We start from the raw sequence: 25,638 nt of genomic DNA, 5'->3' as shown, positions 1-25,638 counted from the left end.
TTTATTCCTCGTTGCTCCCAAAACAACTATACCCAGTCCAGGTCAGAGACTGCTTCCTCTTGATGCTTAAAATGCCTTTGGATACAGGATAACTCCTGACCTGCAGCTCCAGGGTGGGAGGAAGGAATGACAGCTAAAGAATAAGAAATTATTTTGTCAATACTTCATCTGGAATTTTGGACTATGAGTAATCTCAGTGGAAAAACAGTGACCTGTGGGTCAATATCCATGATTTTGGAGGTGCTCACATGAAGTCGTTAACTACCTTGACTGCAATGTCTTAATCATTGTGGCCATATCCTTTTCCTCTAAAGTTTTTTGCCCATGGTTGTAATGCACTCTTGTTTTGTGCCAGAGATATAATGATTTGTCTTCAGATAAACCCAGTACCAGCTGTATTTTTGCTGAAAGAATTCAAACCAGTTCTACCTTCTCCTTGTTTTGGAGCTACTCTTGCATTACCATAGCTTAGGTATAGTATTCAAATGATGGCTATTTAAATGAAAAGTATTTTTCTAGCATATAGACGTGCTCCAGACAGTGCTGTGTTCAGTGGAGCAGCAAGAAACTTGGGAATAAGAACAGGAAACTAAAATAATAGAGAACTGAAATTGCAGATATGAAAATCCATGCAACTTTAAAATTCAGAAGGTCACCAGTAAGTGAAAGATATTATCCTAGTTTTGTAGTCAGCCATGAGTGAAGTGAAAAAATATGGTGAATATCAAAAAAGTTTAAAAAATCCTCAAACCAAACAAAATCCCAAGCTTCTCCCCCTGTTCATTTTCATGATGGGTACTATCTCAGGTAAAAAAAATATTCCCATTGTCTATATCAATAACATTTTTTCCATCTTTGCAAGATGCCTTTAACATAAAATGAAAAAAAGTCTTTAACATTCTCCAAGGAAAAAAAAATCTGCAAAACATACAGAAATTGCTCATGATGTCTTGTTCATTGTGAATTAAGTCCATGAATTAATAAAACAGAAGGGAATTTGCTTAAGAATATCCATTAGTATCTATTTTGCTGAGATAATTTATGCCAGAAATACAATGCTTTTCTTTCTTTAGGTCCTTCCAGAATATTTGCTTTACAAAACTGTTGCATAAAAGATCTACTTTCTAACTGTTTTGAGTAAGAAATAACTTCATTGTGAAAAGAGGTGGGGAAAAGTGTCTAAACCTTTCCAGGTGGAAATAATTCTAAATTGAATTTTATTAGTTACTGCAGTTTTATTAACACAGATAAAATAAAATAAAAAGTGAGGGAGAGAAGGAGAGAGAAAAAAAATTCAAAATCCTATTTTTGTGAAGACTGTTTGGTGACTTGCATAAAACAAAATTAATCTTGTTTGGGAACAACAGGAAATACATAATAGAAAATAAGGGTAAGATTGATCCTGAAGTTATCTTTGTTGCCAAGCTCCTTATACACAAAGGAGGGAAAAAATATTCAGCTCATCTCTGATAAATTATTAATCTTTCCTTATTTCCTTTTTTTTTTTTAAATTACAACATTGTTAATATTTGTGGCACAAAAGAAAAAGATCAAAGCAAGTATGTGTTCAGCAGCACATGGTTGATACAAAAATCATCTTCCACTTGAATAAACATGCTTTTTTTCTTCGTATTAGTAGTATATAATAGTGTTCTATTATATATGTTGTAAAAAGTTCGATTTATTCCTGATTTCCAGCTGAAGATTTCTGCACAAAATGTGTCAAAATATATCCTTAGCACAATCAAAAAGTCATCAGTTTGTTTTCAAGCTGATTGGAAAGAAGCTCTGTATAATCAAGAGGAATTACAGCCTGGAACACAAAAATAATCATTCTGGCACCAAGTGAAGATACAAGTCTGGAGTCAGACGTGCAGCCTGAGGATCCCTTGTGTCCCTCAAAAGAGCAGCTATATAATTATTCACTTCAATGCAAGCACTAATGGTATTTTTCATGTTCGATGCAACTGAATCCTGTGTCAGCTGCAAGGCCCAGTTTCCCATTTGGCATGGGCAGTTGTTCCATTAAGCTGTTTTGTTCCCCATGAGCTTTGTTGACAGCTACTCCTCTCCTCCCATACTGACTCTGATGAAGAGTTCATCTTTCTCCTTCTCTCCTGTTCAATATTTCCCCTGCTTGATGGACAGATTGGCTCTCGAGGTTTGTAATGAACAGTGGCACCCTTCAGCTGCAGGGGACTGGTATTGAGCCTGCCTTGGGCTGGGAATATCTTGAGAGACTCCACCAAGTCTTTAAACTCTGATAGCTCCTGGGTGAGTCTCAGGTGTCACTCCTATTCCTAACCACCACATCTTGGAACCTGAGCTTACAGCTGATAGTAATGTCTATTGATATGCTCAGCCAGAGGCTGGGAATTGGCTGTGGAGGCTGAATTAGCCTTTGCCTTGGCAGGAGCTGACTCAAAGCCTGCAGAGCTGCAGTGACACAGGGAGTGCAAAGGGGGAACTTTGCAGCCTGCCTGGTCTTGCCTGGTGAAATGGGAGCAGCTATGGTGAGTGTGGTGTGTTCAGTCATTTTCATCAGAACAAAAGGCAAAGAAATGTTAACTTTTTCTTCCTTGCAGCTTACTTCCTTCAGAAAGTTCAGTTATTCACTGCTTTTGGCTGGGCTAAATTCAGTGTTCTGTAATGGCAGCTTGCATGGAGCAACGTTTTGGATTGTGACCAAAAGAGTGTTGATAACAAAGGGATATTTTTGTTATGCTGAGCAGGGCTTGCACAGGCATCCCAGCCTTTTCTGCTTCTCACATCCCCCACCAGCAAGGAGGCTGGGGGTGCACATGTAGCTGGGAGGGACAGCTGGGACAACAGACTGCAAGTCACCAAAGGGATGTCCCTCAACTTGTGACATCATGCTCAGAATATAAAGAGAGTGGGAAAATTAAAAAGGTGGGCAAAAGTTTAGAATGATGGCATTTATCTTCCGAAGTAAACACCATGTGCCATGGAGCCCTGCTCTCCTGGGGATGGCTGAACGCTAGTCTGCTGGTGGGAAAGAGGGATTGAATTCCTTATTTTGCTTTACTTTTCTTATTAAACTATCTTTATCTCAACCCATGAGCTTTCTCACTTTTGCCCTTCGGATTCTCTGCCCAGTCCATTCTGGTGATGTTGTATTTAACATGCTTGGTGGATTGCCTTTGCAATATGATGTAGCAGAGGTGACACAGAGACACACAGACTCATAAGGCATGAACCACAGCAGGTCACAGGTCATCTATACCTCTTCAGATGTTTTTGGAATGTAAGAATGGAGGAAACTTGGATAATTCCAGAAAGGCAATGAGTGGAATTTACAGAAAAAAACCCCTGTTATTACAGACCGTCAGAATCCCAGATATCCTTCTTACAAACTGTTGTATGCAATTTTTGTGCCTTTGGAACACATTCTGGCCCAAGGAGAAATCAGTCTTTCAGATGTACATGACTTTTGAGTGTTCTTTTGTTTAACTGTCTTAAAGAGACTGCGTGGCTCTTTGAAATGTTGTTAGAAATCATTTTGCCTAAGTGACAATGACATCACTTTCTCTCTCTTTTATCTTGCAGTTCTCTGAAAGGTCACAGTGTAATTTATGAAAATCATGATTTTTGTCCTTTTTTTCTGATTGATTTTTTTTCTGTAGATTTTTTTGGTGTATTGAATTATGCCACTTTTATCTTTTGATTAATTTTCCTCCTTTTCACACCAAGTCTATTGTGGGGGTTTAATTACAGCTGACTTGTAATTGCTGATTTGTTTTTAACTGGAAGTGTGTAATTGCTGTATTATCAAGTAATTCAGTCACACTATGTAAAACTCAACATATCAGATGCTAATCTGGCTTTATTGGAGATATCATTTTTCCTTGTTTTGAAAGTGGTTATTGAATAGTTTCCTTTTAATTCTTTATTTATACAAGCTGTTGTTTTATCTATTTCTTTCTTTAGAATCAGATGATATAAAGCTCTTTCTCTTTCCATGACCAGACCATTTGGGAATCATCTTTTGTTCCATTGCTTGCATCAAATGCAGTTCTTGCCCACCAGATTGTGCTGATATATATCGTTAACATTTCAGGGAATGCCAAAAATTCTTTGAGTTAAGGTCTTAACTCAAAGGTTTCCAAAGCAGCAATGATTGTTCAGCTTATTTTACTATAAAAATCAAACAACATTTAAACCACTGTCATGTGTTTAACTTCTTGAAATCATTTTTACAGGTTTTCTACTTTATCATGTGAAAACCTTGTCCTTACAACCACCAGATACTTTGAAGTCTTCAGGAATGTTTTTTAGTTTTCCTGTGGTGCTCTATCCTCCCAGTCTTTCAAAAGGTCTACCACTCTTATTAACACTACTCAATATTTTCTGTGCCTGTGGACAGACCATAAATAGAACTGTGGCTAATCTCCAAACCAGAATTATATATTTTGTGCAGTCTTTCAGTAATTGCGATGTAGGTTGTACACACCTGTCACTTAAGAGAAGATACATTGGAGCAGAAGTGATGCATGAGCAAAAGCTACTTAAAAAGACAACACAGAAGCAAATGCCATGTGGTGAGGTTATGGTTCAATGAAAAACCCCTTTAAATCAATCTCTGCTTCACTTTTGCCAGTTTCTAATCTCAACACTACTGCTGGATTGCAACTTCATCATGTTAAATGGACATACCTTGATGCTATAAACTATGTCTAAACATGCATTAAGTAGTTATACGTTTTCAAGTGCCTCAGCCAAATGAGAGTTAATAGAGATTTTTGTTTTCCATTCTAAATAGATTTGAACCTTTATTAGTCTCAAATGTAAGATTGGGGTAAAACCTATGACATTTACTAAGTGAAAAGCAGTTGTCAAGACTTGCTCTTGTGTGGAGATGGGCACAGCTGGCAGGGCAGAGAGAGAGGAGTGTGGGTGACCCTGGGGAATGGCCTTGCTGTGGCTGCTGCAAGGAGCAGACCTGGGCAGTGCTCAGGGCTGGCAGGGTCACCCCTCACAGCCTGAGGTGATAAACAAATGGGGGTGGCACAGGGAAGTAGGTGAGGGGAGGGTTGTGTCATGCGGGATGCAGGCGCCTGAGCCTCAGCTCTTCCTCCTTGACAAATTGTTTACTCTCTCTGGGTGGGATTTGTCTCATCTAACTTTAGTGATCAAAAGCAACTGCTTAACTACCCGTGGATTTTCTGTTATGCATGTGCTGAAGGGAAATGTGCACGAGAAGAGGACAAGGGTGGGTAGGAGAAAGTTGTTCTATCAGGTTATACTGCTGGAGATAGAAGCAATAGCTGAATTGAAGATCTCTGGTACCTGTGGGGGTGCTTTTCATTTATTTTCATATATTTTCCGGGCTAAGACTGAAGGTCTTCAGCCCTGGGCACTTTCCTGTGCTCAGGAAATAGATTTTTATCTATGGGGCAAATCTGTCCAGGTGGTTCTTTCTTTTAGTTGCCTAAAACAGATTCTTAGGGATAATTGGAATGGCTTGTCTATCCTCTGCATTGCCTTGGAGGCTTGAAAAGAAGAGCTGTACCTGGGGGTTTCTTTTTCTCAGGAAGAGACTGCTCTGGCAGTCAGCAAAGAATTTTCCCAGCCATCCTTTTGGGAAATTAGTTTGCTTTTATTCCTGCCCAGCCCAGCAGGAGATGTAGGGTGAACCACTGCCCAAGAACAGGTTAGATGTGGGCCAAGCCAGACCTGAGAACTGGCCTGAAGCATCTCTCTAGACAAAGAGGTCCCTGGCTTGGTGACAGGGAAGAAAGCTGCCAAATTCAGCCTCACTTTGGAGTGTGATAATTAGTGCTGTGTTACATTTGTCAAATCCTATAGAAACCAATATTGATGTTAGAAATTAATCGCACATGAAAGCCAGTGGCCAGGCGTTGCTCTGTGTTACTGAAGATGTAGATGTGTGCTCATATGTGGTTATTTTATGTGGTTATTTTATGTATATATTTATAGTTGCTCATCTGGAAAGGGACCTTTTACTCCTGTAGTTTTGTCCCTGAGAATTAGGAGAAACTTTCCAAATAAGAGTATGAGTTGCGAAGCATTTTTAAAAAAAATTAAATAATTTGTTTTATTTCTAAAGGCATGTGAAACATTGTGTTCAATTTTATGGAAAAAAAGACTCACTGTATTTGTCAAGGCTGAAAAATTGCTTGAAAACCTTTTATCCGGGAAGGGATCTGCATGTTGAGGGAGGTAAGAGAGAGCAAAATAAAACAGATGGAATTGCAATCTGAAGAGAAATGTTTTGACAAAAACCTTTGAAAGGTTTTGCCTTTACTTTGGTGCAGGATTAGAAAAGCTCTTAAACATTAAAATATGTCAAAAGGGACTAGTTATTCTGTAAGGATTATAAAGATTTTGGTGGATTTTCAGGTAAAGCATTTTATTTCAAAATGCTCTGATAATCTTAATTGCTAGTCAGCAGTTCAAGTTGATGGCAGATTAAATTTGCATGACACAAAATGGTGCTGGAAGATATGCATGTTTTGCACCAAGTGGAAAGATCATTGCCATGCTCAGCAGTACTGTAGAAGCAGTTTGAGTTTAGCATGATTAGTCTGGTCTCAGTGCTGGTCCTCACTTTCACAGCTACCTCAGGTTTCAGCTCACTAAATGGTGTTTTGAGATCCTGACAGACATTCAGACCTGAAACAAGCATGTTATTAATTGCTCTGTGGTTTGTGGCTTGCTTTTGTTTGGTGTGGGGTTTTTTGTTGTGGTTTTTTTTTTTTTTAATGTTGTTGTTGTTTTGGGGGGGTGGATTTTTTGGTTTTTTTGTTGTTGTTTCTGTGAACCAATATAATCAGAGTATGTGGAGTGCTGCAGTACCAGGAGCTCCTGTTGTTCTGAATTCATGAGAACACAAGGAGTTTGCCCCACAAGGAGGAGTGTGAGGGTTGAAAGCCCATCAGTGGTTAGGAGGGTCGTGTGGAGTGGGGCCACGGGATGTTGGGGTGGGACATCTGGGAGACCTGGGACAGCGTTGGGAGTGTGGTGAACCATTCAAAAAGCGAACAATAGGCAAGTGCTAAACTGGTAACTTGCCTCACAGAATGGATGTGGCCTTATCTTTCTCGTCCCTGCAGCATTTCAGCACAGGCTAAATTGAAAAAATTTACCTTCTGTGTTTATGACTTTCACCAAGCTTGCCTAAATATTAGTGTGGGAGGTAGAAAAGCTAATTTTTTACCAACATTTTGTAATGATAGTTATTCCCTCCAGTACTTCTAAGGAAAGAAACAATTTTTCATCTCTGTGCTCTTCTCCAAATTATCATACCAGGGATGAGTATTAAAAAACCACCTCTCTTATTCATGAAAAACAAATAAGACATGTTCCAGTTCAATGTTTAAAAAAGACAAAGAAAGTGTTGTAGTGAACTGAAATAACAAATGAGAAATTTATCAGAAGGGGAATAATGTTGGGCAAAAATATTATATTTACGACCTATGCGGATGGATTTGTCTTGCTAATAATGCAGCTGACATACTGAGTAGACCTTTTGGAAAAGGAATAATATTGGCTGCCACTGACAAATGCTTTGAACTTACTTGGAAGGGAAATGGAGAAGTATTCCTATAGCACATTAAAAGTATGTGGCTCCCTTCTACCTTTGCTTGCAATTCCACCAAAGCTCTGGAAGTTGGGCAGAATGGAGCTGGTTCTCCACTTGGCTGGAGATCCTCTCTTGCATCAAATACTCACAAACTAATATAATGGAGGACCCAAATTAGTGAACTTCTAAATGTGACACACAAATGGGTCAACAGGCTGGTCACCTCCCAGGGTTCTTTGGGATGGTTGGTGGTTTCAACAGATGCTTGTTCTTTAACATAAATGACTCATAAGCATTTATCACAGAATCCACGTACCCCCAAATTGACTCTGGTTTGGTTTTGGATTTTTCTCTTGATGTTTTTGGAAACAGGCTGTTGTATCTACATCTCAATTCTTTGGAAATGGTGACAGAAAAGCAAGGGGGAACAGGATGGCAATACCCACCTAAACTACCAAATGCATTTAAATAGAGCTTGTTTTACCTTGTGAAATGGGAAATTTGTTGTACTTAGAATGGTAATAGGTGTCCAAGCCAGAGAGCCTCTGTGGAGAAATGTGCAGCCCCTGGGAACTTTAGACTGAGTAGGAAGGTCAGCTCTTGGGCACTTACATTCAGAGAAGTGGTCTAGAAAGCCTGACCTCCAATTCAGTGTGTGTGTGATGTTATGGCCTGGGTTTGTCAGAGGCATTGAGGGAAATAGCTTGTCCCTCATCCCACTTTTCTCATCCCCTTTTCTTTTTCCCACTGAGACACTGCCAAAACACAGTACAGCCAGTCTGCAGGTGAAGAATGCAGGGAGCTGTGCCACTTCTCCCAGCTCATATGCTGAAATTAATAGTATTGACTCTGTTATACATCATTTTAGGAAAAACATCTCACAATTATGGGCCTAATCTTGACTTACACCCATCACAATAAGGGCAGCCAAGGTCAGGTCTTAATTTAGGCCAAGACTGAATATTCATCTGCAAAGTGTGGCAAAAGAAAGTCTGATTGTCCTGTGGCAGAGTAAGATCTGTGTGGGGTAAGATCTCTGGGGTAAGATCTGCTGTTGGAGAGAGGGTCATTCCCTGCAAGTTTTTTGCCCTCTTTTATCCTGTGCTGTCTACAGCTGCACACAAGCCCATCTCTTGAGCTTCTCCTTTACACTTTTCATGGGAGCTGTGCCCTTCTCATGGCAGCTACAGCTCATCCATAGAGTGGTAAATTGAATTTTCATATGTTTCTGAGAAGTGTTGAGCCAGCTCTTGGGTGCATTAAGAGAGCTGGCCAAAATCCTATTGACATTACTGGGGATGCTTGATAACTTGTGCTGTGGTAAGTGCTTAAGCCCTGATGCTCTATAGATCTAGGCTTAAACTGATACCATTGCAAGACATTAATAACAAGGTTCTGTCTATTAAATCATTGATCAGCTCTTGGGCTGTCAAAGCCCACAGTATGGGAAAATTGCTGTCTGACAAATGAAAAAAAGTAGAGAAAGTAGAAGTTGAGCAACTCAACAGCTCTTGAAATCATGAGATTCATGGCTCAGTTGATACCTGGTGAAGATAGAGCTTTTTTGGGTTTTTTTTAAGGACAAGAAAAGGCTTTGTTAAAAATCTGTCTTTCAGGCAGAGTTTTATGGAATGGCTGGATGGGAAATAAAACCCTCATCCTACTAAGAGGAAGTGTTGGGAACATGATTATTATCTACACCACCAATTACAGCTGGGAGTGAATTGCTGGAAGCCCACACCAACTGTGTTTTCAGGCAGCTCCATCTCAATTGTTTGTCCCCACCCACCCCTCAGTTCTTTCAGTGAGTTTTTGAAATGCTTTGCTTGTGAGGACACTGCATCTCGAGCCAAGGGCACAGGGTAAGAGGGTGCCTGGTTCCTGTGGCTAACAAGCCCACTGTTACTCTAACCAGTGTCTGATGTGGCTTCCAGCAAAGGTGACAGGACAATACTTCCTTGCTGGCAGGTCAGCAGTCCTGAGAGCTGTCAAAGGCTCTGTGAAAGACAGAGCAGGGATGACATCTGTTCTGTCTGCCTTTAAATCACTGCCTTCACAACTAGCCTGGACTGTGGAGATACTGGCCTTAAGTTTAACTTCAAAATCAGCAAAATCCAGACCTTTTTGCTGGGAGGCACAATGAGTGATTGGAAAAAATCACGTGTTAAAAAAAATCACTTGCTGCTTTATGATGTGTGGATTAATGAAAGTATTAAACCATTCTAAATGATAGATAAGGAAATTATTTCCACTGTAGCTTGAAAGAAATAAAACTGCCCTGTCTAAAATTTAGGAGGTTTAAAACTTTGCAAGCTCATCAAAAGTACGTGGGCAACAAAGAGGGACAAGTTTACAGCCATCTACGGATCACCCTAAAGTCTTAACATTCATCATTTTTCTGCTTCATTACTGTTAGTGTTTCCCATAAGCTTTGAGAAACAAGCTAATTCTTCCAGAAAAGAAGAGTAAATACAGGTCAGGCTAATATGCTTTTATGGGCAGTGCTGGGATTTACCCACTTTATTGCCATTTTGCACTATTAATTTTATATCATTGACATTGTTGTCTTCATTGCTCACATCTCACAGCCTTGAAAAGGATTTACTGTGCTAAGAAATTCAAGCATGAACTGGAATGAGATGAAATTCAAGTGTGGTTCAGTTGGACAGTACAAGTCCTATGGTGTGACTATTTCTGGCTTTGTAAAAGGAGCACAGTGTAGCTTTTTTGGTGTTTTCATGTGGAGCTGTGACTGCTTTTGACTGTGGCTGGTATGTGAATATGTTTGCATCAAAATACGTGCAGCCAGGTGTGTACCTGCAGGTAGTGTGACTCTCTTGTGCAGTTGTCTGTATTCACAGGCAAATATTGTCTTGTGACTGTATGGTCCTGACTCTTTCTGTATGCTTGTACCAGTGCTTTCATGGAGGTATGGTTTTATGTACTTTGACATGAAGAAGTGTGGATTCAAAAGAGGGAATGATGCTCTGTGCAGAGTGCCTGCAGAACCATTCATGCACACCCAGTGCAATAAAGGGTTTGCTTGAGCATGGTAATTGCCAATAGAGGTTCACACAATATTAAGTAGAACCAGACCATTAATCATTTGATTCAATCTTGAACACCTGGAAAATGAAAGACATGGGTCTGCTTATTGGTACCTGGAGTTTTTCTTGTGGTCTTGAAAATCAGTCATAAATGGGTAATAGGCTGCCCTTAACCTGATGTGCTGGATAATGACTAGTAGAATGTGCTCATTTATGGCATTTATGTAGAAAATAGAGAGCAGCTGGTTTAAAAAGAGGCTGTCAGGTCACATATGAGGGAAGAAGTCATGGCTTCAGTGGACAAGTAGAAGAATAGAACTGCAGGGCAAGGGAAGAGGAACAAGAAGTCAAGGTTCTTTGTGTGAAAGTGATGAATACCTACCTCTGGTTTCCCAAGAAACAGTTTGTTCCCTCCTCAGCTACATCCTGCCTTTCACAAAATCCTTGTATAGTTTTCTGATGCTCTAATGAATCACTCTATCACTTTTCAAGAACCAGAAGCCTCTTGACCTCATAAATCCAAACTCAGAATTATAACTTTCTTCTCTTCAAAGTACCAGTTATGTAAAGCTGAAGAGTCCTCTTCTGGACTGTGCAACCTCCTCGTGTTGCCTGCTCTTGTGAATTTTTGTAATTCAAGACACAACTGAACTCAAAGCAGAAAAAATAAATAACTTCAGTTTTAAATTCCCATGCCCTTCAGAACGCACCACAGAATTACACTCAGCAAACCTGCAGTCATGCAGGAATAATTGGCAATTATGAGTGGAACTGCAGTGGTGCCTTTACTACAACTAGAGTGACAAAAGAATTTCAAGTTGTGGCAAATCAAAGAATGGTCTGGGTTGGAAAGGACCTTACAAATCTTCTTCCAACCCTCCTGCCAAGGGCAGGGACACCTTCCACTTGACCAGGCTTCTCAGAGCCCTGTTCAACCTGGCCGTGGACACCTCTACGTTATCACTGAGCAACCAGCTCCAGTTGCTCACCACCCTCACAGTAAAGAATTTCTTCGTAATATCCAGTCTAAACATACCCTCTTTCAGCTTAAAGCTATGCCTCTGTGTCCTATCCCTACATACTCCTGCAAACAGTCTCTCTCCAGCCTTCCTTAGGTACTGAAAGGTGCCATAAAATCACCGCAAAGACTTCTCTTCTCCAGGCTGAGCAGCCCCAACTCTCTACCATATCTCTGGGTATTGTGGATAGAGAAGATAATTCTTTAAAAAAAAAAGAGGAATTAGACCTTTATAAACTGTGGTCAAGAAGAAAACTCTCCAGCTGTCTTCTCCTTCCTGTAATGTAAGGATTTATTGCTGTTACAATGGTGGAACCTCACTACTCAGCAGCAGTAGCATGACCAGGCCTTGACATTCAGGTGCATCATAACTACGTCAGTTATATTTAAGTTAGTACAATCAGATGATTTTTAGCTGATTGATAATATTGTGTTCTTGATCAATAGTTCAGTTACCTTAATAGAATTTAATGTTTCTTCTTTGCTGCATTGTCTTAACCCTGTCTAGCACTGGGTAAAACCATTAGAAAATTATGTAATATTGATGTCTGAAAAATCCTGCAGTTGTCACAATAGTAGCATCCCAAATCATGACATACATGCTCTCTTGCCCCTCATTAACCATAACTCACCAGCTGATCTGACCTCTCCATATGCTGGGTCCTGTCCTTCACCTTCTGCTTCTCATTGTGAGACTTCAGTTGATTTTCTTTTTAATTAATTTTATCTAAGGCTTTTTAGAGTCTTATCAGTAATTAATTAATAGGGGTGCTCTTCTCAGCTTGTCTATCAAAAGGCAAGCAGATTCTTAGTCTGGCCTGCTCACCCAGTTATATCAGCCTTCATTATTTTAGTGATCAGAGATCTCTTGAAGAAACCACATAGAGTTCTAAATAGATTGTAGCATCCAGTCTGCAGTGCCTGTTGAATGCCCGGGAAATAACTGAGAGTGGTGTTGTTTTGATTAAATTATTATAAATGAGATACTACTTGAATATTTTAGCACAATATTTATTTTATTTTTAATACGTTTTATTCTCACATTAATTGGGCTCTATCCTTGAAACTTGATATGTTTGAAACTTTTCACAGGCAAAGCTGGTGTTAATTTAGAGGATCCACTACTTAAACAAAACATGAACTGAAGTGGGAAATGGGTGTGAATTTCTGCAGGGTAATCTGTGTAGGTCATGGCATCTCTGAGAGGGGCACAGCAGTGAGACAGCAGCAAGGCAGAGCTAGAAGCAACAACTGTCATATTAAACTGTGCAGAACAGTCATTGAGGAACCATGATGAAGCTGCAGTTGCTTTTGGATTAAGAAAAAATACCTGCACAAAACCTCCTGCAAGAAAGGAAATATCAGTGACTTTATGGTAAAGGGCCTGTTGCAAAAATATCTGAATACAAAACACCTTCTGTTCCATGCCACATTCAAAATTAGATAATTTTTTCTTTTTTATAAAACAAATTTCAATGGATGTGGTGAAGTGGTGAATATAAATGTCACTTATAACCAAAAAACTTCAGTTCTAACAGAGCTGAAATACTCCAGCTATCTGTTCAGCTTTTAGAAATAAAATGAAAGGATATTTTAAAAAATGTCACTCTGAAAAAAGAGCAAAAAAAAGGTGTCTAAAAAAATCAAACCACAGAAAATACCCTTCAGAGTAATTCAGTAGGTACTTATGGTGTTAACTAGATCATCACACACATGGTTTGGTTTTATCAAACCTGACATTGTGACCAAAAATAGTTTCAGTGTGATAATAACTTTGTCATCTCCAGGTTTCAGCAAAGCAAATATTTTTAGAAGCAAAAGTTCAGCTGGCTTTGAGGCAGAAGGCATCCTGTGTTCCTTCACCTCATCCTAATTTGTAACTAAGGCTGAGAGGGCTGCAGCCACGGACATAAAGTAAATTCTTTTACTATCAAACTGGGCTCATGTGGGCAGAAGTTTGTTCCCTGCTCACATCACACCAGAAAATGGTGGGGAGCTTTTTAAGTGCTGCAACAATCCCTGGTATCTCTACTTAATGCAGAAAGCGATTTTATGTCCCTTTACATGATATCATGTGCTCAGAATCAGCCCAGCCTAGCTATATTTTATGAAGATGCTCTTTCCTGCACATCGGTCAGTAATTTTTTCTCCTTGGCTTGCCATTTCTGACTGGCCATTTGTTATAGGTCTTGAGCAAAATTTCTTCTCTGCCTGGAACAGGGGGTGAGGTATATATCTGCAATCTGGCTGGGAAATGATGTAGTGTGAAAATGAACCTATTATAAGGGGTATGCTGAGCCCAGGCTAAAATTATTTATGTGGCTATGCTACGTTCTTCCAAGTGCATTTGTTCTCTGACAGGGATGTTCATACCTTCCCAGCTGTGGGTCACAATGAGAGTTTTCAAGGCATCTTCAGGTTACACAGGTTATTTAGAAATAAGATCTGAATGCAGCCAGCTTGTTTACTGAGCCTGTGAGATGCCCCCAGGCAATGTCAGTTCTTGGTCTGTTTAGGAGTCCAGGGAGGGCATGGCAGAACCTCTAGGTCATACACTCACAGTGCCTCAATGGGCCTGATTTCAAAAATAAATGTCTTCAATGGATTTCTGGATACCAGTGGCTCACCATGGAGATGAAGGAAAACTAGAAAGAAGCCAATAACTTGTGTCTCCAGCTAACCATGCTCCAAATCCCCAGGATTTGGAGCTTCCTAAGAGTATAGGACACCCCTAAGACTTGTAGTTTGGATCAGGACTAAACTCTGAAAAACACCAAATCATCTCTCTTAGATCAAGCCTCTAACATTAGCCTCTATAATGTCCTGCTGTCTGCTCCTCACATTCTTTCTCCTCCATTGTCCATTCAGTAGCAGAACTCACATTTGACAGAAAGAATCCCATTTGGGATTCACTGGTCACTGCCACAGATCAGTGGCATTTACCCAGGGAGATGTCAAGTGGTGTCATGGAGGTGGAGGAAGTGATTCTTAATTCATTGAGGTTAACTTGGAAAATTAGCTTAATTTGCAATTTATGGCCCTTGACCATCATGTATTGGCCTGCGTAAAAAAAATTCTTGCTGCCAGCACGATAATTATAACTCTTCAATAATGTAAGAAGATTTTTTTCTGCTTATTCCTGCATGCTAGCACACGGCTCTCTTCCCATGCCAACTGAAATTTAACCCTTTTTAAAGCATTCTTTATTAACCTGGCTTTCCTCAAATCCTCCAAGGATGTTAACTCAGATTTAATATTGTCACGCTAGGACTTGATCTTACATGCTTAGGAGAGACACCTTTGCAACTCTGTACTGCAGATGTGGCTTAACAGCAAGCCTCGACAATTTCTGTACAGCTAAAATGAAACTAGGAGAAGTGCAGGTGCTAACATGGGCTGTTGTTATGAGTGGGGAATTTCATTTCCAAACTAGATTTTTGACACTTTGACAGGTCACTTAGTCACAGATGCAGATGAATGTAATTATACCCAGGAAGTGATTGCTGAAGTTCTTTTATTGATATGCATGCGGGAGTGCCATTAAGATGGGTTCCTTTTTTCTTTTCCCTTAAAAAAAATATTCCCTTAGGGATTTATATGCCTTGAGTCAACTTGTCAACCATTATAACAGGGATGCCATGGAATAACTAATGTGGAGGAGGTTTAGTTGAATGCAGGGAGAAGTGGAGAATATTTTTGCTCATGAAAATAAGTCAGACAATGTTTCTCCTCTCTTTCCTTCATTCACATCCTGAATGCCACCTTTGTGCAGAGTGGAGGTCACAGGTGCTGTCCCATTGCTACAAGCAGGAGGCCAAGGTCAGCTGAGGTGCTGATGGCATCTGGCAGTAAAGATGTGACAGTTCTTATCCTCAGCTCCTCCTACACCAGGCCCACAGGCAGTGTGACTCAGTACTGGCACAGCCAGAGATCTGTGTGTGACTAAGTATAGCAGCTCATCCCTTTGGCTCTGGGGCACTTTGCTGTAGCATTGTGGCCAAAATAATTAAAGGCCACACAAGCTTTACTGCAATAGGGCACAGCTGGCTCTTTTAGAAGCATCACCAGATGTGTAGGAAGAAGAATGCATTAGAAGCATGAGACTGATGACCTGTAGGTCCAGAATGGGTGGATGGCAGCTCAGAGAAGCCATGAGAAGGCTGGGAAAAGCACAGGTGAAATGGCAGACAGTAAGCTGGGCCTGGGGGAAACACACAGGTGTGAAAATGGGTTACTACAGCATTGCTCATTGGTGTCCCACAGATGAATTCAGCTTCCCTCCATTAACCCTAAAGGAGGTTCTGTGGAACAGCACCATCTGCCTATTCCTTATCCTTCAAAATCACTGCTGAGCTTAAAACACATGGTACTATCAAGGAAGCAAATTATAATAATGCTGTTTGTTTATGGATGTCTGTAATTGAATTCAGCATTACCAAAGGTAATGCACTGGAGTAAATGGCCCATCAGCCAAGGACAATGGAATAAAAATCATTCTAATCCAAACTGAAATAGCCTTCATATCTTCTTTGGCTGATATGAAGATGGCTGGTACATCTGCAATGCTATAAGGTGTTAATAATAACTATTTTTTTATCAATGGAAAATGAATTCACATAATTTTGTCTTGAGTATTATAATGAGGTGATTCCAGGTAAAAATAATAAATAAAATGTCTTCCCTTGTTCTAAGTCAGGGCTCTTTTAGAGTCCTGTAAGAGCAAAGCAAGCAGAGTACTTGGTAGCTCTCATTAATGGTGCTAACCAATTCTTAGTAAATCAGAAATTCAATTGAGCTTTTCCAGCAGTTGAGGTTCTGTGCTTCTCTGCTTGTAATTGCTTTTATAAAGAAGAATCAGCATATTGAAATGTGTTCAAGCCCACTTGTCAGCCTGTGAAGCAAAATGCCAAAGCAGTAAATCTTGATTGAAACTCTGACTTGATGCTCAGCCCTGACCTCTTTAATGCTGATGAAAAGATTGATTGGTGTGGCAGGACATGGTGCTCATTCTGCAGTGTGAGCACTGCAGGGTGACCCAGTTACACTCAACCCAAGCCCCACTCTGATGTGACATGGTCAGATGATCTCAGCTGTGGCCAGGTTTAATTCTTTACAAGTTTAGAATTAAAAACAAAAAAAAAAAGAAAGAAAGAAACTAAAAACCCCCCAATAAATAAAAATGAATGAAAATACTTTTTATGAGGATGAGACCATGGTCAGTTGTAGCTCACAGAGGATGCTGACAACAGAAGAGAAGCTTGGTTGCATGGTCTGGAGGAAGATGTGGAAGCTAAATGTGCAGTTTTTCGCAGAAATTATTTTGGAGCTTTTTCTCATCCTCTCTGCACTGAAGCTAAACATTACTTTCCCTGCTCCCTGTGCTTGAAGGGTGTCCACTGGCACTTTTTTACTCACCTCTGTAGCTTCAATTCATTCTATTTCCATTACCCTCTGGCTTCATTCTTTTCCCTTCTGGAAACCAGGGACTAGAAGGGAGGCAGTCACATGCATCCTTCATCCTAAAGCTCAGTCCAAGTAAAGATGTCAGAGGGGACTCAGGGGTAAGCCAAGGCCATGATATAAAATGTTTTGGCCTCTGGCAGTGCTGTCATTTAACTGGGACTGGAAAAACCCAATATAACACCTCAGGTAAATGGCACCACTTTTTCATGTGCCTCCCCTTTGTGTTTACAAACACATACAGACAAAACTTATGTACTTGGCCTATAAAAATTATAAGCTTTGTGGAGATTTTTATGTGAATATTCATGGGTGAACACAACAGTTCTGTACAGTCCTTGCCTGACATATGATGTTATTTGAAATGAGATACAGCAAAATTATTAATAGAAATGAAAGACAGTACGTCAAAGACTGTTGTGATTCATAATAATGGTGTGATTAATAGCAAAAGTGATAGCAATATCAATGACAGTAGTAGTGGAAAAAGATGAGGAATAAAGAGAAACCTCTCCCAGGATTCAAGTCCTCTCTGCTGTAATGCATAAATAATAGGAAGAGTCACACTAAGTGAAGCCAGTGACTGCTTAGACCTTTATGTTGCTTTTGGCACTAGTTACTAGCATATATATCTCCACATATATATATAATAAGACCTTAAGAGCAGAAAAATTATGCTGTGCTTTTTTTGTAGATGTTCCCAGATCCAGAGACTTGTGGTTTGGGAATTTCCTGAGCTAGACATGGCATCTGTGTTTAATAATTCTTTAAAGATTTTTTTTTTCCTCCAAATGTGAAGTAGTGTAACATTTTGGTGTGATCCATAGCCTGCAGAAAGGAGTTCCAAAGTTTAACTCAGAGTTACATGATGAAGTTTTGGCTGCTCTGTACTCATTGCCTGGAAATTTCATGATACCCTTTAATTCTTGCATTAGGAGAGGCAGAAACTAATCATTCTTTATTTTGTTCTCTGGGTTTCTTGAAAGCATTTCCTTCACTCTGGCAATTCTAGAGCATCCATTTTTGAGCACTAACTGATGTTGACAAGTAATCACTAGGGGAATTATACTTAGAATAATATATATTTGCCATATCAACCAAGTAAGGCTCCTTCCTTCAAATGTTCAGTCTCAGAATCAGTGACTTATAACTAGGTCATGGTAACAAAAGTAAAAATACATAAATAGATCAATAGCAATAAATCCTCCTACACCATCACCTTCCCCTCCTGTGCAGCACATCTAATGTTCCACTGCTGCTATTTTCTTTTGCTCTCTGAAATGAAATTGATGCATTCGGCTGTAATGTTGTACATTTGTTGCTCTGGGTATTTTTGTCTATTAGGTTATTGGTGATTCAGTAAAATTAAAAACCAAAAAAAGTGTTTTTAAGACCTGCTTCTATTAAAGAATAGGGCCATAAGTAAATCAGCACTGCAGTCCCGTTATTGTATAAGGTACTGGTCATTCCTTTTTGGGAAGGATATGGATGACTTAACAGGGGATTCAGAAAAGTCTGAGTAAAGGATCAAGCATGGGAAAAAACTCCTCCATGAAGAACTGTGAGAAGAATGTGATCGTTCAGAAAAGATATGAGTAAAAGCAGCCAATATAAAAGATCAAATACTGAAACATTGTGGTGTGTTGACCCTGGCTGGACAGCAGGTGCCCACCAAAGCTGGTGTAGGACTCCCCTCCTCAGCTGGATGGGGAACAGAAGATATAATGAAAGACTCATGGGCTGGGGCAAAGATGGGGAGGGATCAGACACCAGTGACTCTTGTGGGCAAAACAGATTCAATTCGTGGCTCTCATGTGGGACACATGGAGTGGGAGATCTGAGCTGGCCATCCAATCATTTCAGGCTTGTTTCTATTGCAATGTCTTGGTTTCCAGTACTTTCAAATATGTTTAGCTTTCAAATATGTTTAATAATGAGCCTGTGAGAAGTCTATGCAAATGAAGAAAATATTAAAGTATTAGCTTCATTTTTAGTGTATCTAAATCTAGTCCACTTCAGAATTGACAAATTTGTATTAAGCAAGCACTGATATAGGTCTCCAACTTTAAGTACATGTTTATAATCCATTGAAGTGGATTGAGATCAATAGGTTTGAGGAATGTGCTTAAAATGAAGAGTATACTTGAGAGCTTGTAGAGTCAAGGCCCCAGTAAAGAGCTCATCAAAGGCTTTCCTAGATGCAAAGTTGCACTGATATAAATTTGAAAGTGATTTGGAATTGATTGGATTAAACTCGTCTGAAAGTTTGTTGAATGCATTTGAGAAGAGGGAAAGTGTGAAGGTTGAGAGTCAAATATTATTAAATCTAGTCAGTTCAAGGCACTGCCACTCTGCCATCTCTCTTTGCTCCTATCCTGGAGACCACTGCCCCCAGGACAGCACAGCAAACAGCCAGGGAGTCAGAGCATCTTCATCTGCTTCCACTGTTTGTATCAGTGTGTCAAGGACGGTAAATAAATAGAAATTAATCACTCAGTCTTGAATGTCTTCATGCAGAAGTGTTGACACTTTTGTATGTAATCAATTTAACAGGATTAGAAGTCTGCAATGACCCAAACCTCCCAAAGTTTCACCTGCAAGGCTGTTCTGGGGATAAGAAGTCACTCCTTTAATATTCTTCACTCAATTAATGGTTTTTTTAGCCAAACTGCAAAAACTGTGTGCATGTTCACAGCTCATGGCAAGCATGGTGTAAATCATGTTGAATTCACAGTTCATTGGAGAGCCATGAAGCATGCTCCCAGAGTTTAATAAAAAACTCATAAAGCCTGTAACACCCAGCCTTGCCTGCACACAGAGACACAGAGTGTGAGCGTACTTTATCATAGTTCTGAATAGGCACTGTGCTTGTGAGACATGGTGGATGTCAAAGGAGACCTCAGAAATTAGGATATGGTTCCACAAATCCACACCTGGGATGTTTGTACTTCAGTGGCTTTCTATTCTTTTTCATGTGTATCTATCATTCACTGAATTTCAGTCCTTATTGCTGTTCTTATGCATTTTATTCTCTTGAAACCTCTTTGTAAGTGAAAATGCTACCTTAGAAATCTCTCTGTATTCACTTCCCCCCTCTGTAGCTCCTGGCAACAGAGGCTAGTTCAAATTGAGTTATTTTTATTAAGCCTTTGATTCTGGGGGAAAATAAGAACTTTTTTCCCCCCAATATTACTAGTATGAGATCCTCACATGTTCGAGTTCAATTCATTTCTCAGGAAACTCTTACACAGATGGTCAATAGTTCATGCAGGGAGGCAGCAGACCATGTAAACGAGCCTCTGGATTCAGGCATTATTATTACCAGAGTAGCTCAGTATAAGGCCAAACCCTCTGAGAAATTGCTCATTGCTATTGCTAGCATTCAAACCCAGTCTAATTTAGGATTTTCACAAAATCTAGAATAAACTGGATTGCTGAAAATATTATATCTGCTGAAGTTTATATAGGTATGTGCATGTGTGTTTATATATATATATAGTTGTAAAAGACAATCAGAATTAGTCTGATATGAGTATATTTTAGTAATTTTCTAAATATTTTTTATGTCTCAGCTATTTTCCATAAGTTTTGAAGTAGGTGGGTTTTATTACTCCTAAAATATATGCATGCTATAAAGTGCAAGCAATAGGAGATAAATATGCAGTATCTAGACTCTAGGAGGAAAGACCAGACACAAGTAATAGACCCCCAGTTAATCATAAGGAAACTGCCCTTTCAGAAGAGGGATTATTTTATTTTTATTTTTGGCTCTGCCCACTTTTGATCCAGGATTTGAGCACAAGTTTCACTACCAGATTTTAAATCTGAGTGTTGTGCACTGCTCTTTAGTCCAGCACTGACAGCTTCACAGCTCTGCAGTCTCATTTCTTTAAAAACTTTCCCCTAGTGAGGTCTCCCTGGAGTCCTAAGGAACAACAGCACTGCTCTTACCTTATACCAGCATCTGGCAGTCAAAGGTTCTTATTTGTCATGATTTAGTTTGTTGCCTCTACAGAGAAATGCAGCCACACTGCCTGCACAAACCACTGAGGTTCAGAGTGGGAAAGAAGACCATCAAACTTTGTCAAAAGAGAAGCCAGAAAAATGCAATGGTGCTGGAAACCAGCTTCATTCACTCTAAGTGGGTTTTGGTAATTGTCTTTGACAAAATAAGCAGTCAGCTGGATGAGTGAGTGGAAATCACCTCAGGCACATGTTGCTGCTCAGGCCTCTCAGAGAAGGTGCAGGAGTGAAAGGCTGCTCCTGGTCCTTGGGCCAGAATCTCTCTGTGAGGCAGAAAGTGGGAAGAAAAGTGTGGTTCCAGTGCAGAAGCACTTCTTTTCCCTTTTCCACTCTCCAGCTTGAGTTATCAAGGTAACAAAATAAACCAAACTAATATCACTCTGCAGAGAGAAATGGGGTTTTCTGCTCTGCTTAAAATTCTCTGTGTCACTGACAAACTTGAGATGCCCTGCTGCGTACCTCTTTTCTTTTATTGAGTTGTGATGTGAAGTAATGGGAAAAATGCACAACTGCAAGCACTCTTGGGTTATCTAATGGGTTAGGAGGTGTACAAGAAACTGTGGAGTTCCCCAAAAATTGCATTGCACGCTGTGAGGGGGGACCAACCACCAGCCTGCACAAATGCATCTCTTAACAGACCTCAGCTTATGCACTGCAAGACTATTGGAGGCAAGCTGTGAGCAGGTGAAGCTGTGACACATTCCCAGCAAACCAGAAGTGGTCCTTCTGTGGATGCTGTTATATCAAACCCATTTCAGGAGTTTACAGTATAATATCTCTTCCAAGAGATTCAGAAATGCAAGGGGCTATTTATAAAACAAGAATCCATTATAGGAGATTAATCCCAAAGACCTCAATTCTTGCTCTGGAAAGCTCTGATCCACAGATTTCTGGGGCCTTTTTTTGGGGATATAAATTCTGCTTGCACTCTCACTTCTGCATCTGCTGTGGGATGGAGTTAGGCACAGAACACCAAACTAAAAGTATTTTTTTTTTTTTGATCCATCATGATTTTCTTAGAAACTAGCACTGATTAAAAGCGGGAGGGCTGTCTCTGTTCCTGGTGATCCACAGCTAGCATTGAGTAAATACTAAGCAGCCCCAGGTGAGAGCAAGTGTTGGTATGGATTAAATGTCCTACAGCTGAGGAATAAGTTGGAAGGTTTTGTATTTCTTGTGCAAACAAAGGACAACCTCTGTCCTAAAGCACTCTTTGTGTCTGCTGTGACATTTTGGCTCTGTGTTATTTGTGTGTGTCATGGTTCTGAAATGTGATGGGCTATAGGGATTGGGTAGGAAGGAAGAAGTTGCACCTTTACCTTATCAATGATGATCAAATCAATAGTTATTTCTGTGCCTGAAATAACAGTTGTCTCATTAAAATTTGAGTTATAGCTTGCATGTTTTGCTTCTCTTCCTTCACTGGTTTTAGGGCAATGTTCCCAAACTGCGTGCAGGAAGTTATTCCTTTTGTTCAGACAAAATATGCAATTCCCCCCATTTCCCCCCTGCAATGTCTCCTTAAACACATAAAGATTTATATCTGTTAAAAATCTGTGTTTGGCAAGAAAAGAGAGAGTCCTAACATTTAGAAATGTGGGAGGATATATCTTCACTGAAGATACAGTCAATAAAGAGACTTGCAATGACCTGAACATAGGTCAAGTTGACCTATGTGAGAATAGATAGACAAGAATGAAAGTAAAATAACTTAGAGGAAAAGGCAGAAATAAAAATATTAGCTGCAACCATTAGTTGTGGTACTCACAGTTCCTAAAGTGCCTGGGCAATCCTTTCTTTGTGTCCTGTGCCAGGATGTGAAAGCACAGGACAGATTCACCCTGTGCACTTGTCCTGCAGCAAACAGAATAAGTTTGTTTTTCTGAACAGGGAAACTAAGTTGTGAATCAGGAAAATTTGCTCCACTGGGACATGAGCTGGAACGTGTCTGGGGGTAGAAGAAAGACTTCATGAGCCTGGGGCTCTGTTCAGTTGCTGACCATTATGATTGCCATTTCTCTCTCTGACCATAACACTTTGGATGGAGACCCTGATTCATTGTTTTATGTCATTACAGAAGCTCTGCATACAGATTGGTAAGGTAAGAGGCAGGGTTAGAAAAGAATCCAACTATTTATGTCCTTCATTACCCATCAGCCTTTGTAATTCTTGGCTTTAGGTATTCCAGGCTGGCACACTTCCTACTGGGCACCATAAAAGAGAATTTGGATGTACTGCAAAGTAGATGCAAGAATATTACACTTCCTCAATTTTTACATTTGTCGTGTCCAAGATGTCAGGAAGTGGTGGAAGAAATTTCTTAACATGTTATATAGGAATGATCATGGGGAGATTTCTTGCTTTGCAGAGAGGTGGCAAGGTATCAACAGTTAGGGATACATAGGAATGTCATACTCAATTAATTTTGTGAAATTATACTCTGAGGTTGTATTTAGAGAATGAATTAATATTGGTGAAAAGCACTGATATCGTTGGATAAAGGGCAACAGAGAAGAACACATTGTTATTATTAAATTGTTGTAGAAATCCTCTCTTTTGCTTTGACTGAATTATTGCAGTGAGTTTCCTTGGTGATGTGATGTAGAATTTACTGGAGTGTTTGTGTTGTATAATTGAAAATGACACTACTTTTATTAAACTGTCTGTGGGACCCTTAACTCTTTTCTGTGCTGCAAACCAGCTTTGCCAGTGATTTTTATCAAGGGTTTTGAGCCAGTAAAGTGGAGACTGGTCAGACAACCACAAGAGAACAGCTGAATTATGAAAAGGCTGAGGAAAAAAACACAGGCATAACTTGAGGCAAGTGAAATAATAGTAGGTGGATAATGAATGAGATGGAAGCCTCAATTAATCACTCTTTAAATTGCTGCCCACTGATAACAAAGAGAAGAATGCAGTTGTTTGTCATCTCATCCTTTTCTCCCTCAAACCAAGAACGTTTTGTTCAGGATGTAGAGACATCTTCCTAGAGTCACTGGTTTGGAACCAGGTTTGTTGGCATTACCAACATTGGGTGTCACAAATGGCTGTTCATTTACCTGAATAAATAGAGTTAATGCTTCTAGTTCAGTTTTTCTTACAAAGATGTCTGCATAACAAATTTCATCTCAATCAACCCTAATTGCTGCTTCTAACATCAGTCTCCAAAAGAGTCTTTAGGGAGTGAGCAGGCTGTGGAGGTTAGATCTGGTCAGATCACACATCTGGGGATCAGTAACAGGGCTTGCCTCTCAAAAGCTTGCAGTCTGGCATTAAACATGAGTACTGGGGACTAATACAGTGGTTTGAATTTTCCTCATGCCTGAGATGTTAGTGTGCTCAGAATAAAGGTGTCCAGCTTGTTAACTGTTAGTGCAAATCATTAAGCTCTCTTTTCAGCAGTGCTCTCTGTTCCTGTGCAGCGGGGTGGCAATGTGCTTCACAGCTGAACTCCATCCTGCAGCAACGCTGATTTTATCACCCAGGGTGTAGTAGGACCCTTACGTTTGAAGTGACTGCAATGCAGCACTTTTTCTCTTTGGTAGTGGGGTTTACTGGTGTTGCACCAGTGCTACCCTGTGGGGTTTGTCAAAGGACTGAAAGCTTAAATGTGTTCTCCAAATATGCACTGATCTCAAAAAGCAATTACGTCTTCATAAGAATATAATCACTCCCTTGTCAAATTAAATTGAGTAAATTTTCTCCTCTTAAATTAAGTTTGATTTTTGTAATGACTGCTTAGTCCTACTGATGTTGGTGTAAAGGCAATATAGATATACTGTGATTGAATATGGGTCCTCTCCTGAATACACCAACTTGATTATATATCTCAGTGAATCCTAACTAGGAAGCTCTTGTTTCCTTGAATCAAAATGGTTGCTTCATTGCCACATCATTAAAAAAAATAAAATACAGGAGCCTGATTAATAGCTGGGCTTCAGGCTTCTTTCACAAAGACAAGAGAAACTCTGCAGAGGAATCAACAGGAACATTAAATATTGATATCTGGATGGCTCTGATGATTTGTAGGTTCTCATTCTGGGATGGGATAGAATAATAGCTAATGGAAAGAATGAAAAATTATTGTACAGTATAAATATATATTTAATTAAAGAAATTTAAATTATTCTCCCATAAGAATCAGGAAATTGTGTTGTTATCAATCAGAGAGTATCTGATCTTGGATATTGGAAGCCTTAATTGTTTGATTAAACAAGAAGCAAATTTGTTCTGGATTATCTTTTTGTGAGGTCTTAAAATGTGGCAGGTTTTTTTTTTTAATATTTCTCCATAAATTTCCCTTCCCTGGACACCCTGAAAATTAACAGCTTACTAGAATGCTTAACTTTACACAGGTACAGAGAAGGCCAGATGAAGCAATTCATTGAACCCACCCACATCCATAAACCCAACTGCATTTATTTGTCAGTCTGTCTCCCATGGGTGAGTCCCTCTGCCTTTGAGCCTCAGTTTGTGAAGTTACTGAGGTATCAGATTCAAACTGGCACAATCCACACTGGTACAGA

General features: G+C 39.7%; 1 long non-coding RNA gene across 2 annotated transcripts in view; it reads left to right on the top strand.

Annotated features, from left to right (window-relative positions):
* The first annotated feature begins 2,378 nt into the window (after nt 1-2,378).
* The window catches only part of LOC135306785 (uncharacterized), a 33,812-nt gene continuing 10,552 nt past the window's right edge, over nt 2,379-25,638 (top strand). Inside the window, exon 1 of one of the 2 annotated variants that reach the window (XR_010367560.1) lies at nt 2,379-2,513. This is a non-coding gene — a long non-coding RNA (uncharacterized LOC135306785). The remainder of the gene's footprint in view (nt 2,514-25,638) is intronic. The other variant, XR_010367561.1, reaches the window with a different exon arrangement.

Source organism: Passer domesticus, chromosome 8, assembly GCF_036417665.1.
Source record: "Passer domesticus isolate bPasDom1 chromosome 8, bPasDom1.hap1, whole genome shotgun sequence".
NCBI classification, from domain to species: domain Eukaryota; kingdom Metazoa; phylum Chordata; class Aves; order Passeriformes; family Passeridae; genus Passer; species Passer domesticus.
This window is presented reverse-complemented; position numbering and strand designations above follow the sequence as displayed.